This window comes from Hyla sarda, chromosome 4 (genome assembly GCF_029499605.1).
Source record: "Hyla sarda isolate aHylSar1 chromosome 4, aHylSar1.hap1, whole genome shotgun sequence".
Classification (NCBI taxonomy): Eukaryota; Metazoa; Chordata; class Amphibia; order Anura; family Hylidae; genus Hyla; species Hyla sarda.
The window spans coordinates 40,935,279-40,951,698 of NC_079192.1; the positions used below are offsets into that span (position 1 = coordinate 40,935,279).

The 16,420-nt window shown below is 44.6% G+C and overlaps 2 non-coding genes across 2 annotated transcripts; one reads left to right on the forward strand and one right to left on the reverse strand.

The window, feature by feature from the left end:
• Window positions 1-1,109: 1,109 nt before the first annotated feature.
• TRNAK-UUU (transfer RNA lysine (anticodon UUU)) lies at window positions 1,110-1,182 on the reverse strand. The gene has a single exon. It is a non-coding gene; the product is annotated as a tRNA-Lys (tRNA).
• A 6,591-nt stretch (window positions 1,183-7,773) lies between these two features.
• Window positions 7,774-7,846, forward strand: TRNAK-UUU (transfer RNA lysine (anticodon UUU)). The gene has a single exon. It is a non-coding gene; the product is annotated as a tRNA-Lys (tRNA).
• The last annotated feature ends 8,574 nt before the right edge of the window (window positions 7,847-16,420 follow it).

Genomic DNA, 16,420 nt, shown 5'->3' on the forward strand with positions numbered 1-16,420 from the left:
CTACGTCCTCTACATCTAGAAGGATCCTACGTCCTCTACGTCTAGAAGGATCCTATGTCCTCTACGTCTAGAAGGATCCTACGTCCTCTACGTCTAGAAGGATCCTACGTCCTCTACGTCTAGAAAGATCCTATGTCCTTTACGTCTAGAAGGATCCTATGTCCTCTACGTCTAGAAGGATCCTACGTCCTCTACATCTAGAAGGATCCTACGTCCTCTATGTCTAGGATTTGCCTGCTCAGCCAATCACTAGCCACATTGGTGTCCCACCTCAGTCAAACTCTTTTGTATTTTGTTTTTTTTAGTTTGACAGGGCTCAGCGGGCAACAGCGGGTCAATGGGGTCCATCAGGGAGAGTAGTTGTGCAACATCTGGAGGTCCGCAGATTGAAGACCACTGCATAGGAGGTAATACTCACGTGTCCCCGCCGCTCCGGACCCGTCACCGCTGCCCTGGATGTCGCTCCATCACTGTCGCCGTGTCCCCGTCGCTCCGGAACGTCTCTGCTGCCGGCCGGGTATCCTCGCTCTCCGTCGCCGCCATCACGTCATTACGCACGCCGACGCACGTACGCGACGCCGTGATGACGAGGAAGGAGAGCGCCGGCCATACAGGGGATCCCTGAACGGAGAAGACACCGAGGAGGCAGGTAAGGTCCCCCCCGGTGTCCTGTAAGCACTAACCCGTCTATTCAGTCGGGCTGTTCGGGACCGCCGCAGTGAAATCGCCACGGTCCCAAACGGCCGACTGAACAGCCGGGTTAGTGTCACTTTCCCTTCAGACGTGGCGGTCAGCTTTGATCGCCGCGTCTGAAGGATTAATACAGGGCATCAACGCGATCGGTGATGTCCTGTATTAGCCGCGGGTCCCAGCCGTTGATGGCCGCAGGGACCGCCGCGATAGGGGTGTATTCGCCATATAAAACGCACCGACTTTTTCCTCCCAGTTTTGGAAAGAAAAAGTGCGTCTTATACGGCGAAAAATACGGTAGATAAGAAGGGCTCTAAAAGGGCACACAATTTTGTTATTATTATTCTCTTGTCTGTCTGAAATTGTTATAAAAGAGTTACTAAAAAAACAACAACAACAAAAAAAAAAAAAAAGACTTGCGCCCGAACAGGGACTTGAACCCTGGACCCTCAGATTAAAAGTCTGATGCTCTACCGACTGAGCTATCCGGGCTCATTGAAAGTTTAACTTCTTTTTACAATTGCGATTTTTTTTGTGTATGTTTAGTAAAAAGTTTACGTAAAGGGTTTTCTGAGCGTGCAAGTTGTTTTCTTCAATGCTTTCAGGGGCGGTAAAAAGGGGGTGTGTGGGGGGGGGGGGGGGGAGAAGCCATATTTACTAGGGTTGGGAACATTGTGAAAAGTTGAGATTAGGAAATTCACCCAGAGTTTATAAGAAGGATTCTAGGTTAAAGGGGTACTCCGCTGCTAGACATCTTATGCCTTAACTAAATGATAGGGAATAAGATGTCTGATCACAAGGGTCGTCCCCCCCCCCCCCCCCCCCCGCGCGATCTCCCGCAGCACCTGCGTTCTAAACAAACGCCGGGTTCCTGCAGCAGTGGTTGCAGCGTCACGCCACGCCCCCTCCATTCATGTCTATGGGAGGAGGTGTCCCGACCAACACGCCCACTCCCATAGACATCAACAGAGGGGGCGTGGCATGATGTCATGAGGGGCGTGGTTATGAAGTTATGATCATGGCCTCTGGCGCTGAGCGTTCTGAACTAATTCTGAATAATTGGATTTGAACTCCACATCAATAATTGTCATATGAATTCCTGAAGGATAGAAGACTGACCCTGCTGGAAATCTGACACAAAATCTACAACAAATCAATGTCTAAAATCTGCACATTTCTCACCCAAATGCAGAATTTGGAATTTCCAAGTCGAAAACTATGGGGGGCATTCATCAAAAGGACGGAAAGTGAAAACGGTGAAAAACTCTAAATATTTTTGTGTTTTTTTCCTCATGCATACCTATTGGACTTGGTTTTCAGGCAAAGGGGGTGTAGTTATGGGTAAAGGGGCTGTGGTCACTCTTGCTCGCCAAATTTTATACTGGCATCAGATATGTATGTGAGGGGTCTTGGGTGGGGACTTTAGGATTCAAATGCGCATGTGCAAAGTAAAAACGTATACGTTTGTCCCGTATGGAACCGTATACATGTGCGTTTCCCATTGACGTCCATGTTTAAAAAAAAACGCATGCGGTTGCAGTATGGTTTTTAAACCGGAGACAAAATCGTGGTCAACCACGATTTTGACTCCGGTTTAAAAACCGTACTCCAACCGCATACGTTTTTTTTTTTTAACATGACGTCAATGGGAAACGCACATGTATACGGTTCCATACGGGACAAACTTATACGTTTTTACTTTGCACATGCGCATTTGAATCCTAAAGTCCCCACCCAAGACCCCTCCCATTAAAAATGGTCAACATTTTCACTTTTAAAAACAGTATACTGTTCAAAAACGCATACGGTTTACTTTTTCCCATACTGTTCCATCAGTTTTTTTGCCATACGGTTTTCTTTAGAAAAACGGATGGAAAACAGTATGGCAAAAACGTGATGTGAACCCAGCCTAACATGCTGCATTCTTTTTGTTGAGACTATTCTTCCTGCCGTTATCTTTCTAGATGTTACACTATTGTACTCTGGAAGCAGTCTTTTCGCTATTTTAGTATTTTTGTTGTTTTTTTTTTACTGCGGCAGAATTTTGTCACCTTGGATATAGGCGTTTTATCTGATACTGTTATAAAAGTTATGTTTTACTTTCAATTGCGATTAAAGGGGTACTCCGCAGCTCAGCTGTCACGCCCCCGTCCCATTGACTTGCATTGAGGGGGCGGGGTGTGACATCATGAGGGGGCGGGGCTATGACGTGACGAGCTGCCGGTGTAGCGTTTGGAACAGTTTGTATAACTTTCTCATTTTTCCGTATATGGGGGATATGAGGGCTCTTTTTTTTGCGCCATGATCTGTAGTTTTTATCAGTACCATATTTGCTTAGGTTTTACTTTTTATAAATTTTTTGGGGGAATAAAATGTGACAAAAAAGCAGCAATTTTTTACTTTAATTTTATTTATTTTTTTACCATTACGCCGTTCACTGTATGGGATAATTAACAATATATTGTAATAGTTCAGACTTTTACGCATGCGGCGATACCAAATATGTCTATTAATTATTTTTTACGCTTTTTTGGTGGTAAAATGAGAAAAACTGACATTTTGCTTTTTTATGGGGGAGGGGATTTTTAAATTTTTTGATTTAATTTTTTTTTTACTTGTCTTTTACACTGTAATAGTCCCCATAGGGGACTATTCATAGCAATCATTTGATTGCTAATACCGTTCATGGCTATGCATAGAGCATAGCACTGATCAGTATTATCGGTCATCTTCTGCTCTGGTCTGCTCGAGCAGCAGAGTACCCCTTTAAGAACACAGACACAGGTGATAGCAGTGGCCCGGATCTTTGGGTGCGTCCCCCCTTACTTGACAAGTCTGGTTGCAGTCACACTCCCTGTGGCCACGATTGTTACACCCATGGGTACAGTTTGAGCTCCAGGCACTTAATTAAATTTTTTTTAACTTTTCATATCCGGACACATGGATGTCATAGAGGTTCTCAATCAGCTAAATAGGTACCACAAATTTAGAAAGAAATACACACATCCACATGTTATCCGCTGATCTATTGCGCAATTTCAACAACCAACATCAGGTAGTTAGTATACATTTTGGTCAAAATGTACAAGCCCACTTACCACCTCACAGCCCCCCAATTCAAGTGGGCCCCTAATTTAAATGGCGTAGAGCTGCCACTGCCACAACACCTGTGCCCTAGTGGTCCGAAATCTAGCCCCCTGGTTCTGTCCATGCCGCCCCAGACACAGCCCCACACCAATGTGAACAGATCTCTAAGCTCACCTTACCATGTGATCCCTGCCAGAAGACTGAGAGAAGCTGGGTATAAACCCTTATGCAGTCTCCTGCTAATAAAAAGTACTATTCAGTGTACAGTGGGATGCGACATTTCTCCTGCAGATAATGTAGTCAGTTGTCAGCAAACAGCTTATAGTTGGGATGACCTGCTTTAGAGCTGCCTTTAAAGGGGTATTGCAAATCTTAAAATGAACCCCTATCCAAACAATGCAACCTACATAATATTGGGAATACCTCTTTAAATGCAGACTAAATATCAACTTATTGTCATGGTACAGTTTTTTTTTTTTTTTTTAAATACAGTGGTCCCTCAACATATGATGGTAATCCGTTCCAAATGGACCATCGTTTGTTGAAACCATCGTATGTTGAGGGATCCGTGCAATGTAAAGTATAGGACAGTGGTCTACAACCTGCGGATCTCCAGATGTTGCAAAACTACAACACCCAGCATGCCCGGACAGCCGTTGGCTGTCCGGGCATGCTGGGTGTTGTAGTTTTGCCACATCTGGAGGTCCGCAGGTTGTAGACCACTGGTAGAGGAAGTTGCACTCACCTGTCCCCACCGCTCCGGACCGTCACCGCTCGTCACCGCTGCCCTGGATGTCGCTGTCCATCACTGTCGCCGCGTCCCCGAGGTGTCCCCGACGCTCCGGCAAGGCCTCTGCTTCCCCGGCATCCTCGCTCTCCGTCACCGCCATCACTTCGGTACACACGCCGCTCCTATTGGATGACGGGACGGCGTGCACAGCGACGTGATGGCGACGATGGAGAGCGCCGACGATGCAGGGGATCCCGAAGAGGATGCGCCGGAGCCCCGAGGACAGGTAAGTGATCATCAGCGGACCACACGGGGCACCGTAAACGGCTATCCGGCGGCAGCTGAAGCAGTCTGCACTGCCGGATAGCCGTTTATGCGATGGCCCCGAAATAAAAAAGCATCGTATGTTGAAATTATCTTATGTCGGAGCCATCGTAGGTCGGGGGGTCACTGTATATTTTTTTTTGTTTTTTTGCTATACTATATACATATTTTTAGCTTTTTGTGATAATATATTACGGTGTATGCATTTTTATTTAGCTTTTTGTTTTAGTATATATATATTTTTTACCTTTTTGTTACAGTATATGCATTTTAGCTCTTTGTTATAGGCTATCCATTTCTTCAGCCTTTTTATAGTATATGCATTTTTTTTTTAGCTTTTGTTTATAGTATTGTTTACAGCAGCGGTCTTCAAACGGTGGCCCTCCAGATGTTGCAAAACTACAACTCCCAGCATGCCCGGACAGCCAACGGCTGTCCGGGCATGCTGGGAATTGTAGTTTTGCAACATCTGGAGGGCCACAGTTTGAAGACCACTGGTTTACAGAATACGAATTCCCTTTTAGATTTCTCTCATGGCCATATGCATTTTCCATGTTACTTTAGTGGCACCTAGTGGCTGTTATAAGAACTACATTGAAATAGAGCAAAAATCAGGAAGAGGAGCCGGACAGCAGGTTACCCCTCCTTTTCAGTATCCCTGAACGGCCGAACCAAGAATTAATTCATGTCAAACGTTTGTTCATCCGACAGGTTTTTCAGGTGCCACCTTATTATATATGCATGCTCAGCCAATATAAGTGTGTGTATACAATGCTTGATCAAATGACAAGTATCTTTTTTTTTCCAGCTCAGTCATTTACAGATTTGAGCTGCTATATCAGATACAATCTGTGGACAAATGTCTTCTTCTTAAAAGGTTTCGAGGGGGTGATCCAGGATTAGAAAAACATAGCCGAATTCTTCCGAAAACAGCACCACACCTGTTCTCAGTCCTCATGTGTGGTATTGTAGCTCAGTTTCATTAAAGGGGTACTCCGGTGGAAAGCATTTATTTTTTTTTATAATCAACTAGTGCCAAAAAGTCAAACAGATATGTAAATTAATTCTATATAAAAATCTTAAATATATTTTAGCTTTTGATATATTTTAGATGAATGAATGTTGAATAACTTTCCAATAGCATGTTAATGAAAAATATGCTTCTTTCTATTGTATTTTTCTCGATCAGTCCTGTCAGCAAGCATTTCTGACTCATGCTGGAGTCCTAAACACTCAGAGCTGCCAGCCTGCTTTGTTCACAGCCAAACAGGCTGTGAACAAAGCAGGCTGGCAGCTCTGAGTGTTCTCCTTTGTGAAAAAAGCAGACTGGCAGCTCGTAGTGTTTAGGACTCCAGCATGAGTCTGAAATGCTTGCTGCCAGGACTGGTAGGGAGACCCCTAGTGGTCATTTCTTCAAAGTGGAAAATTAAATAGAAAGAAGCATATTTTTTAATAACATTCAATTGTGAAGTTATTCTGCATACATTAATCTATAATATATCAAAAGTTTTTTTGATGAGAGGTACCCTTTAATCCTCCTCCTCTTTACTTATGTTCTTTCACCCCCCCCCCTCTCTCTTCTTGTTTGTCTCTCCTTGTTTCACCTTACAGTGTTCCATTTTTGCAGTTCAAGTTAGTGATTTGACGTTATTGACTTATTGTACCTGAAATCACATGTTTTTGATTACTGGATGGAGTCCTTACTAGAGATGAGCGAACTTACAGTAAATTCGATTCGTCACGAACTTCTCGGCTCGGCAGTTGATAACTTATCCTGCATAAATTAGTTCAGCTTTCAGGTGCTCCCGTGGGCTGGAAAAGGTGGATACAGTCCTAGGAGACTCTTTTCTAGGACTGTATCCACCTTTTCCAGCCCACCGGAGCACCGGAAAGCTGAACTAATTTATGTAGGATAAGTCATCAACTGCCGAGCCGAGAAGTTCGTGACGAATCGAATTTACTGTAAGTTCGCTCATCTCTAGTCCTCACCATAAGTGGCGACCTGGTTCTCCTCTAACTTCCACGAGAAGTGTTGCTGCAATCCAAGAACCCTGTATTCCATCTGCTTGAACGTTTGGTACTTTATATAACCACATTGACTCGTTCGCTGTATAGTTTCTTAACTGTGCTGTACTGCATTGTTTTGTTTTGCTCTAACCTTTGCAACAAAATTAAACATTTTTAATTTGAAAAAAAAAATAAAAAATAAAAATTTAATCTTCCAGTACTTATCAGCTGCTGTATGTGCCAGAGGAAGTTGTGTAGTTGTTTCCAGTCTGACTACAGTGCTTTCTACTGACACCTCTGTCCATGTCAGGAACTGTTCAGAGCAGGAAAAGTTTTGCTATGGGAATTTGCTCCTGCTCTGGACAGTTCCTGACATGGACAGTGGTGTCAGCAGAGAGCACTGTGGTCAGACAGAAAAGAACTATACAACTTCCTCTGGAGCATAAAGCAGCTTATAAGTACTGGAAGGATTAAGATTTCTATATATAAGTCATTCACAAATCTTTATAACTTTCTGGCACCAGTTGATTAGAAAAAAATAGTTTTTCACCTGAGTACCCCTTTAAAGTGAATGGCGCCAAGGTGTAATACCACACACAACCTGAGGACAAGAGTGGCGCTGTAAGACATTAGCTCTGTTTTTCTATTCCTGGATAACCTCTATAAAGGGGTTATCCAGGAATAGAAAAATAGAGCTAATTTTTCCATAAACAGCGCCACTGCAGTCCTCAGGTTGCTGTAAGAAGCATCTGACACTCAAGGGCCTTTGGCCTGTGAGAAATGATTATTTTACATAAACTCTATTCATACTTGTGACCATAACAATGACTATCATGACCCCAAAATGAAATATAGTCTGTAACAGTGGTCTACAAACTGTGAACCTCCAGATGTTGCAAAATTAAAATTCATGCCTGAACCTCACCCCTACAGGAGCCCGGATAGCTCAGTCGGTAGAGCATCAGACTTTTAATCTGAGGGTCCAGGGTTCAAGTCCCTGTTCGGGCGTCTAAATTTTTTTTTACTCCCACTTTCTATATTATACTTTGTACAATTCAGTCCTGTAAAAAGTACGTATGCTTGATTATAAAGGTAGTTTTTTTTTTCCTTTCTTTACGCCCCTGTGCTCTGTACCTTTAACCCCTTAAGGACCAGGCCATTTTACACCTTAAGGACCGGAGCGTTTTTTGCAATTCTGACCACTGTCACTTTAAACATTAATAACTCTGGAATGCTTTTAGTTATCATTCTGATTCCGAGATTGTTTTTTCGTGACATATTCTACTTTAACTTAGTGGTAAAATTTTATGGTAACTTGCATAATTTCTTGGTGAAAAATCCCAAAATTTGATGAAAAAAATGAAAATTTTGCATTTTTCTAACTTTGAAGCTCTCTGCTTGTAAGGAAAATGGATATTCAAAATATATTTTTTTGGGGTTCACATATACAATATGTCTACTTTATGTTTGCATCATAAAATTTATGAGTTTTTACTTTTGGAAGACACCAGATGGCTTCAAAGTTCAGTAGCAATTTTGAAATTTTTCACAAAATTTTCAAACTCACTATTTTTCAGGGACCAGTTCAGTTTTGAAGTGGATTTGAAGGGTCTTCATATTAGAAATGCCCCATAAAAGACCCCATTATAAAAACTACACCCCCTAAAGTATTCAAAAAAACATTCAGTAAGTGTATTAACCCTTTAGGTGTTTCACAGGAATAGCAGCAAAGTGAAGGAGAAAATTCAAAATCTTCATTTTTTACACTCGCATGTTCTTGTAGACCCAACTTTTGAATTTTTGCAAGGGATAAAAAGGAGAAAATTTTTACTTGTATTTGAAACCCAATTTCTCTCGAGTAAGCACATACCTCATATGTCTATGTTAATTGTTCAGTGGGCGCAGTAGAGGGCTCAGAAGGGAAGGAGCGACAAATGGTTTTTGGGGGGCATGCCGCATTTAGGAAGCCCCTATGGTGCCAGGACAGCAAAAAAAAACACATGGCATACCATTTTGGAAACTAGACCCCTCAGGGAACGTAACAAGGGGTAAAGTGAACCTTAATACCCTACAGGTGATTCACGACTTTTGCATATGTAAAAAAAATATATATTTTTTTTACCTAAAATGCCTGGTTTCCCAAAAATTTTACATTTTTAAAAATGGTAATAGCAGAAAATACCCCCCAAAATTTGAAGCCCAATTTCTCCCGATACAGAAAACACCTCGCATGGGGGTGAAAAGTGCTCTGCTGGTGCACTACAGGTCTCAGAAGAGAAGGAGTCACATTTGGCTTTTTGAAAGCAAATTTTGCTCTGGGGGCATGCCGCATTTAGGAAGCCCCTATGGTGCCAGAACAGTAAAAAAAAAACACATGGCATACCATTTTGGAAACTAGACCCCTCGGGAACGTAACAAGGGGTAACGTGAACCTTAATGCCCTACAGGTGTTTCACGACTTTTGCATATGTAAAAAAATCTATATTTTTTTTTACCTAAAATGCTTGGTTTCCCAAAATTTTTACAATTTTAAAAAGGGTAATAGCAGAAAATACCCCCCAAAATTTGAAGCCCAATTTCTCCCGATTCAGAAAACACCCCATATGGGGGTGAAAAGTGCTCTGCTGGCGCACTACAGGTCTCAGAAGAGAAGGAGTAACATTTGGCTTTTTGAAAGCAAATTTTGCTCTGGGGGCATGCCGCATTTAGGAAGCCCCTATGGTGCCAGAACAGCAAAAAAAAAAAACACATGGCATACCATTTTGGAAACTAGACCCCTCGGGGAACGTAACAAGGGGTAATGTGAACTTTAATACCCTACAGGTGTTTCACGACTTTTGCATATGTAAAAAAATATATATATTTTTTACCTAAAATGCTTGGTTTCCCAAAATTTTTACAATTTTAAAAAGGGTAATAGCAGAAAATACCCCACAAAATTTGAAGCCCAATTTCTCCCGATTCAGAAAACACCCCATATGGGTGTGAAAAGTGCTCTGCTGGCGCACTACAGGTCTCAGAAGAGAAGGAGTCACATTTGGCTTTTTGAAAGCGAATTTTGCTCTGGGGGCATGCCGCATTTAGGAAGCCCCTATGGTGCCAGGACAGCAAAAAAAAAAACACATGGCATACCATTTTGGAAACTAGACCCCTCGGGGAACGTAACAAGGGGTAATTTGAACCTTAATACCCTACAGGTGTTTCACGACTTTTGCATATGTAAAAAAATATATATATTTTTTTACCTAAAATGCTTGTTTTCCCAAAAATTTTACATTTTTTAAAAGGGTAATAGCAGAAAATACCCCCCAAAATTTGAAGCCCAATTTCTCCCAAGTACGGCGATACCCCATATGTGGCCCTAAACTGTTGCCTTGAAATACGACAGGGCTCCAAAGTGAGAGCGCCATGCGCATTTGAGGCCTAAATTAGGGACTTGCATAGGGGTGGACATAGGGGTATTCTACGCCAGTGATTCCCAAACAGGGTGCCTCCAGCTGTTGTAAAACTCCCAGCATGCCTGAACAGTCAACGGCTATCTGGCAATACTGGGAGTAGTTGTTTTGCAACAGCTGGAGGCTCCGTTTTGGAAACAGTGGTGTACCAGACGTTTTTCATTTTTATTGGGGAGGGGGGTTGTATAGGGGTATGTGTATATGTAGTGTTTTTTACTTTTTATTTTATTTTGTGTTAGTGTAGTGTAGTGTTTTTAGGGTACAGTCGCACGGGCGGGGGTTCACAGTAGTTTCTCGCTGGCAGTTTGAGCTACGGCAGAAAATTTGACGCAGCTCAAACTTGCAGCCGGATACTTACTGTAATCCTCCACCCATATGAGTGTACCCTGTACGTTCACATTGGGGGGGGGGGGGGGGGGAAATCCAGCTGTTGCAAAACTACAACTCCCAGCATGTACGGTCTATCAGTGCATGCTGGGAGTTGTAGTTTTGCAACCGCTGGAGGCTCCGTTTTGGAAACAGTGGCGTACCAGACATTTTTCATTTTTATTGGGGAGGGGGGCTGTGTAGGGGTATGTGTATATGTATTGTTTTTTACTTTTTATTTTATTGTGTGTTAGTGTAGTGTAGTGTTTTTAGGGTACAGTCACACGGGCGGGGGTTCACAGTAGTTTCTCGCTGGCAGTTTGAGCCGCACCTCAAACTTGCAGCCGGATACTTGCTGTAATCCTCCGCCCATGTTAGTGTACCCTGTACGTTCACATTGGAGGGGGGGAACATCCAGCTGTTGCAAAACTACAACTCCCAGCATGTACGGTCTATCAGTGCATGCTGGGAGTTGTAGTTTTGCAACAGCTGGAGGGACACTGGTTGTGAAACACCTAGTTTGGTAACAAACTCAGTGTTTTGCAACCAGTGTGCCTTCAGCTGTTGCAAAAGCTACAACCCCCAGCATGTACGGACAGCGTAAGGGCATGCTGGGTCTTGTAGTTATGCAACAGCTGGAGGCATACTACTTTGGCTGGGGATGCTGGGGATTGTAGTTATGCAACAGCTGGAGACACACTGGTTTGCTACTTAACTCAGTGTGCCTTCAGCTGTTGCAAGGGAATGCTGGGAGTTGTGGTGGTCTGCCTCCTGCTGTTGCATAACTACAGCTCCCAGCATGCCCTTTTTGCATGCTGGGAGCTGTTGCTAAGCAACAGCAGGAGGCTGTCACTCACCTCCAACGATCCTCGCCGCACAGGTCAGTCCCTCGTCGTCTCCGCCGCCGCCGCTGCTCCTGGGGCCCCGATCCCAACAGGGGCGCCGGGGATCGGGGTCCCCAGCACTCGGGGTGCACGTCCCGCACCCGCTCACGTCCTCCGGAAGAGGGGCGGAGCGGGTTGCGGGAGTGACACCCGCAGCAGGCGCCCTGATTGGTCGGCCGGTAATCCGGCCGACGAATCAGGGCGATCGTGAGGTGGCACCAGTGCCACCTCACCCCTGCTGGCTCTGGCTGTTCGGGGCCGTCTCTGACGGCCCCGATCAGCCAATAATTCCGGGTCACCGGGTCACTGGAGACCCAATTGACCCGGAATCCGCCGCAGATTGCTGGACTGAATCATCATGACCCCCCTGGGCGATATGCCCCGATGCCTGCTGAACGATTTCAGCAGGCATCGGGCACCGGCTCCGCTCCAGATGGTTGCGGGGGGCCGGTAAAACACATGACGTTCTCATACGTCATGTGTCCTTAAGGACTCGGAAATGGAGACGTATGAGAATGTCATGTGTCCTTAAGGGGTTAAGAAACCTGATCTCATTTGGGTAGACCTTATATCCTGTGCCTCTGCACTGTTTGTCCAGCATGTGCTCTATAGCAGTGGTTCTCAGGGATCTTGTAGGTTGTCAGATCCTTCTACTTGCACCTCTTGGGAAGGAAGGATCTAGATCGAGACAGGATGTCTGCTTTCCTGGCTGAAACCATTCCTGAGCCAGGGGTAGACCCCTCTCTTGGCGTTTTGGCAGAAGAGATCAGGAAAGAGGAAGTGAGACTGGCGATCGAGGGGCTCGCCCCTAAGAAGTCGCCAGGTCCGGATGGCTTAACATCCAAGTGGTACAGGACCTTTAAGGAGTCTTTAGCTCCCCTCTTGACTGAGGTATTCAATGAGTGTCTCTCCTCGGGTACTCTGCCGAAGTCAATGAGGAGGTCAGCCCTGATTCTTCTGTGAAAGGGTAAAGATCCTAGCCGGATTGAGAATTGGAGGCCCATAGCTCTTCTCAATACGGACAGGAAGCTTCTGGCTAAGATAGTGTTTAATCGGTTGGTGAAGTTTGCACCCCGGCTCCTTTCGGGGGCTCAGCACTGCTCTGTTCCAGGCCGAAGCACCTTAAGTGCTGTCCTCAGTGTCAGGGAGGCAGTGGAGCGGGGTAGTGCGGGTCTCTGGAAGGGGTACTTACTGTCCTTGGATCAGGCCAAAGCATTTGATCGGGTGAACCACGAGTTCACCCGAGCAAGGAGGAGCACTGCCAAAACCCTGCAAAATGACCTCCAGCAGGCCACAAATGTGCATGTGTCCACTCAAACAGTCAGAAACAGACTCCATGAGGGTGGCATGAGTGCCCGACGTCCACAGGTGGGGATTGTGCTTAAAGCCCAACCCCGTGCAGGACGTTTGGCATTTGCCAGAGAACACTGCTGTGTGAACAGTGCGGCAGAAACCCATTGAAATAAATGGTACTCTGCTGCTGCGGAATGTCCATCCAGAATATTCATGCCAAGTGCCGTCCGGACATTCTGCCATGTGAACATCCCAGGGTTGGTTGGAGGCTAGGACTTGGATAGAGTCCTTTTACATGGGCTGATAACCTGTCCATAAAGATCACTGATTGATCGTATGGGGGGGGTATATGCTCTGCACAGACACGTTTCAGGTGCAACTCGAAGTGTGGGTTTGAGTTGTGCCTTTTAAAGGGATGTTCATGCCAGAATTATCAATGATGAACTACAACAAAATAACCCTGAGGGCTTATTTTGTTGTAGTTAAGATTACCTCAGCATGTGCCATTGGGCCGCAAGGTAGTAGTTTGGTGAGAATTATTAATGATGACACAAGTGTATAGATAAAACACCATTTACAACGCCTGATGTTCAGAGCTCAGCCTTCCCCTCCCTGCAGAATGACCTCTGCACAGGTCACAGAGCATAGCTAGAAAAAGAGGAGTATCACAGAAGTATTGGAAATATACTTCAAAATAAAATACTGTCATCCAGCATGTGCAAAATTGAAATCAAAACACACACAAAACAACACAAAACAACACACACACACACACACACACACACACACACTGTCCCATATGTCCTTTATGAAGCCTAAAATTTGAATACAATCTGTCCCATACGTCCCAACACGTTTCCCCCTTTGTATGACAATGTCTGGGTTCATCAGGGGACCTACAATTGCAGGATACAAATAAGAAAAGATATGGCTCCATGATAAGCAAAATATGGCACAGGGTAAAGATACACTGGTTCACTTGGGACCACACTATGATACGGCGTTGATACACCATAGCAAGGAAAGGGAAACGTATCATGTATAGTCTCCTCTCTAAGAGGCAGCAGCCATTAGCCCAGACCTCTGATGAAGCTCTGAGGAGCAAAACATGTCAGAGGACTAGTTGTGTCCAGGTTTTAAAAGGCTTGTGTTGCAAAGTGTGCACATAGTGTGTTGGTAGGACTGCAGTCACCAACAATAAACATATTATATAAAGAGGCACTGAAAGTGTTGCCATAAAAAACATTCACTGTCTAAAATCATGTTGTGCATTAGGATTTTAACCCCTTAAGGACGCAGCCCTTTTTCACCTTAAGGACTGAGCCCTTTTTCGCAATTCTGACCACCGTCGCTTTACGAATTAATAACTCAAAAACGCTTTTACCGAATATTCTGATCCTGAGAGTTTTTTCGTGACATATTCTACTTTATTTTGGTGGTAAATTTTCGGCGTTAATTGCATCCTTTTTTGGTGAAAAATCCCAAAATTTCATGAAAATTTAGCATTTTTCTAACTTTGAAGCTCTCTACTTGTAAGGAAAATTGATATTCCAAATAAATTTTATTTTTACTCACAAATACAATATGTCCACTTTATGTTGGCATCATAAAATGGACATATTTTTGCTTTTTGAAAAAATTAGAGGGCTTCAAAGTAGAGTATCAATTTCCCAAAATGTCATGAAAATTGCAAAATCTGAAGGGACAGATGTTACAGAACTACAACTCCCAGCATGCCTGGGCAGTCTGGGCATGCTGAGAGTTGTAGTTTGGTAACATCTGGAGGGCTACCGTTTGGGCACCACTGTAACAGTGGTCTCCAAACTGTGACCCTCCAGAGGTTGCAAAACTACAACTCCCAGCATGTCCAGACAGCCTTTGGCTGTCTGGGCATGCTGGGAGTTGCAGTTTGGCCTTCCTAGTGGTTGCCACAGTAAAGATCACTTTGCCTTAACTTACATTCCCCCCCCCCCCCCATAGTTTTCCTACCTGAGCCAGGATCCAGCAGTCTCCAGCGACGATCCGGGGTCCCCAGGCATCTTCTCCTCCAGGTACCGGCCTCCATCTTCTCCCCACGTTCCCCTCGACATCCAGGGGTGGGCAGAATGGGGGGTTGCCATGGCAACCCACTGTCCTGCCCTGCCATTGGTCAGAATCAGTTCTGACCAATGGCAGGGGATAGGAGGAGATCGCAGCACTGCGACCTCGCTCCTATTCCTCAGGATGATCGGGGCTGTCCCTGACAGCTCCGATCATCCCTATTTTCCGGGTGATCGGGTCACCAGAGACCCGATCAGCCCGGAATAGCAGAAAATCGCATGTCTGAATTGACATGCGATTTTCTGCGATCGCTGACATGGGGGGGTCGGGATACCTGCTGAATGATTCCAGCAGGCATCTCGGTCCGGTCCCCAACCGGCTAACGGCGGGGACCGGAATTCCCATGGTCCTTAAGGACTCGGGATGCAGGGCGTATGCATACACCCGGCATCCTTAAAAGGTTAAAGGGGTACTCCACTGGGGGGGGGGGGGGTGTCGGGATACCTGCTGAATGATTCTAGTAGGCATCCCGGTCCGGTTCCCAACCGGCTAACGGCGGGGACCGGAATTCCCACGGTCCTTAAGGTCTCGGGATGCAGGGCGTATGCATACACCCGGCGTCCTTAAAAGGTTAAAGGGGTACTCCACTGGCCAGGGTGTGGAACTAAATGTTCTGAACGCCGTTTCACGCTACAGGGGTCGGCCACGCCTCCTTATGACTTAAAGGCCACGCCCCTCAAAGTCTATGGGAGGGTGCATGACATCACGAGGGGGTGTGGCCGACCACCGCAGCGCAAAAATAGAAATGACGCATCAAAAACATCCCAAATATTACAAAACACATTTATTAAAGCAAAATTGACAAAGCATTTTTAATGACATCACATTTCATGTTAAACAACACAGATAAAGACATAAATAGAGACCCACAACGTGCAGAATCCTTCATCTGTAGGCGCTGCAAATACACCACGGAGGCAGCCATTTTGTGGCCAGCACCATGGCCATTCACTAGCAACTGAACTTCAAGCACAAAATGGCTGCCTCAACAGGTTTAGTTTAGTGCACAAAAGTTAATCCTATATGGCAGTTGTCCTATCTTTCCTTGGTAAAATGATGATGTACGGAGCGGTATACAGAGCGAAGAATGAGGACGACTCGTGAAAAAATAAACTCTGATATTTTTATACCAAGGAAGTTTTACAGCTCAAAAACAAATTGCAGAAACAAAGTGACTAAAGAGGAAAACAAAAAACACCACACAAAAATAATTCTCTAAGCAAAAAAGAAAAACGAAAAAACTTCAGCTGTTTCAAAATATAAATTTTTCGTAAAAAAAATAAAATAAAAAAAAATCCTATGCAGATGTATGGGGCGCTAAACCTTAACCCCTTACCTTCCAGGAACCATAACAATTTTTGTTTTCCGTTGACTGAGCCCGATGTGGGCTTGTTTTTTTTTTAGACCTATTGCACTTTTTAATGACACCCTTTAATTCTACAATAAAATATAATCCAAAAATATTTTTTGGTTTATGTTTATTA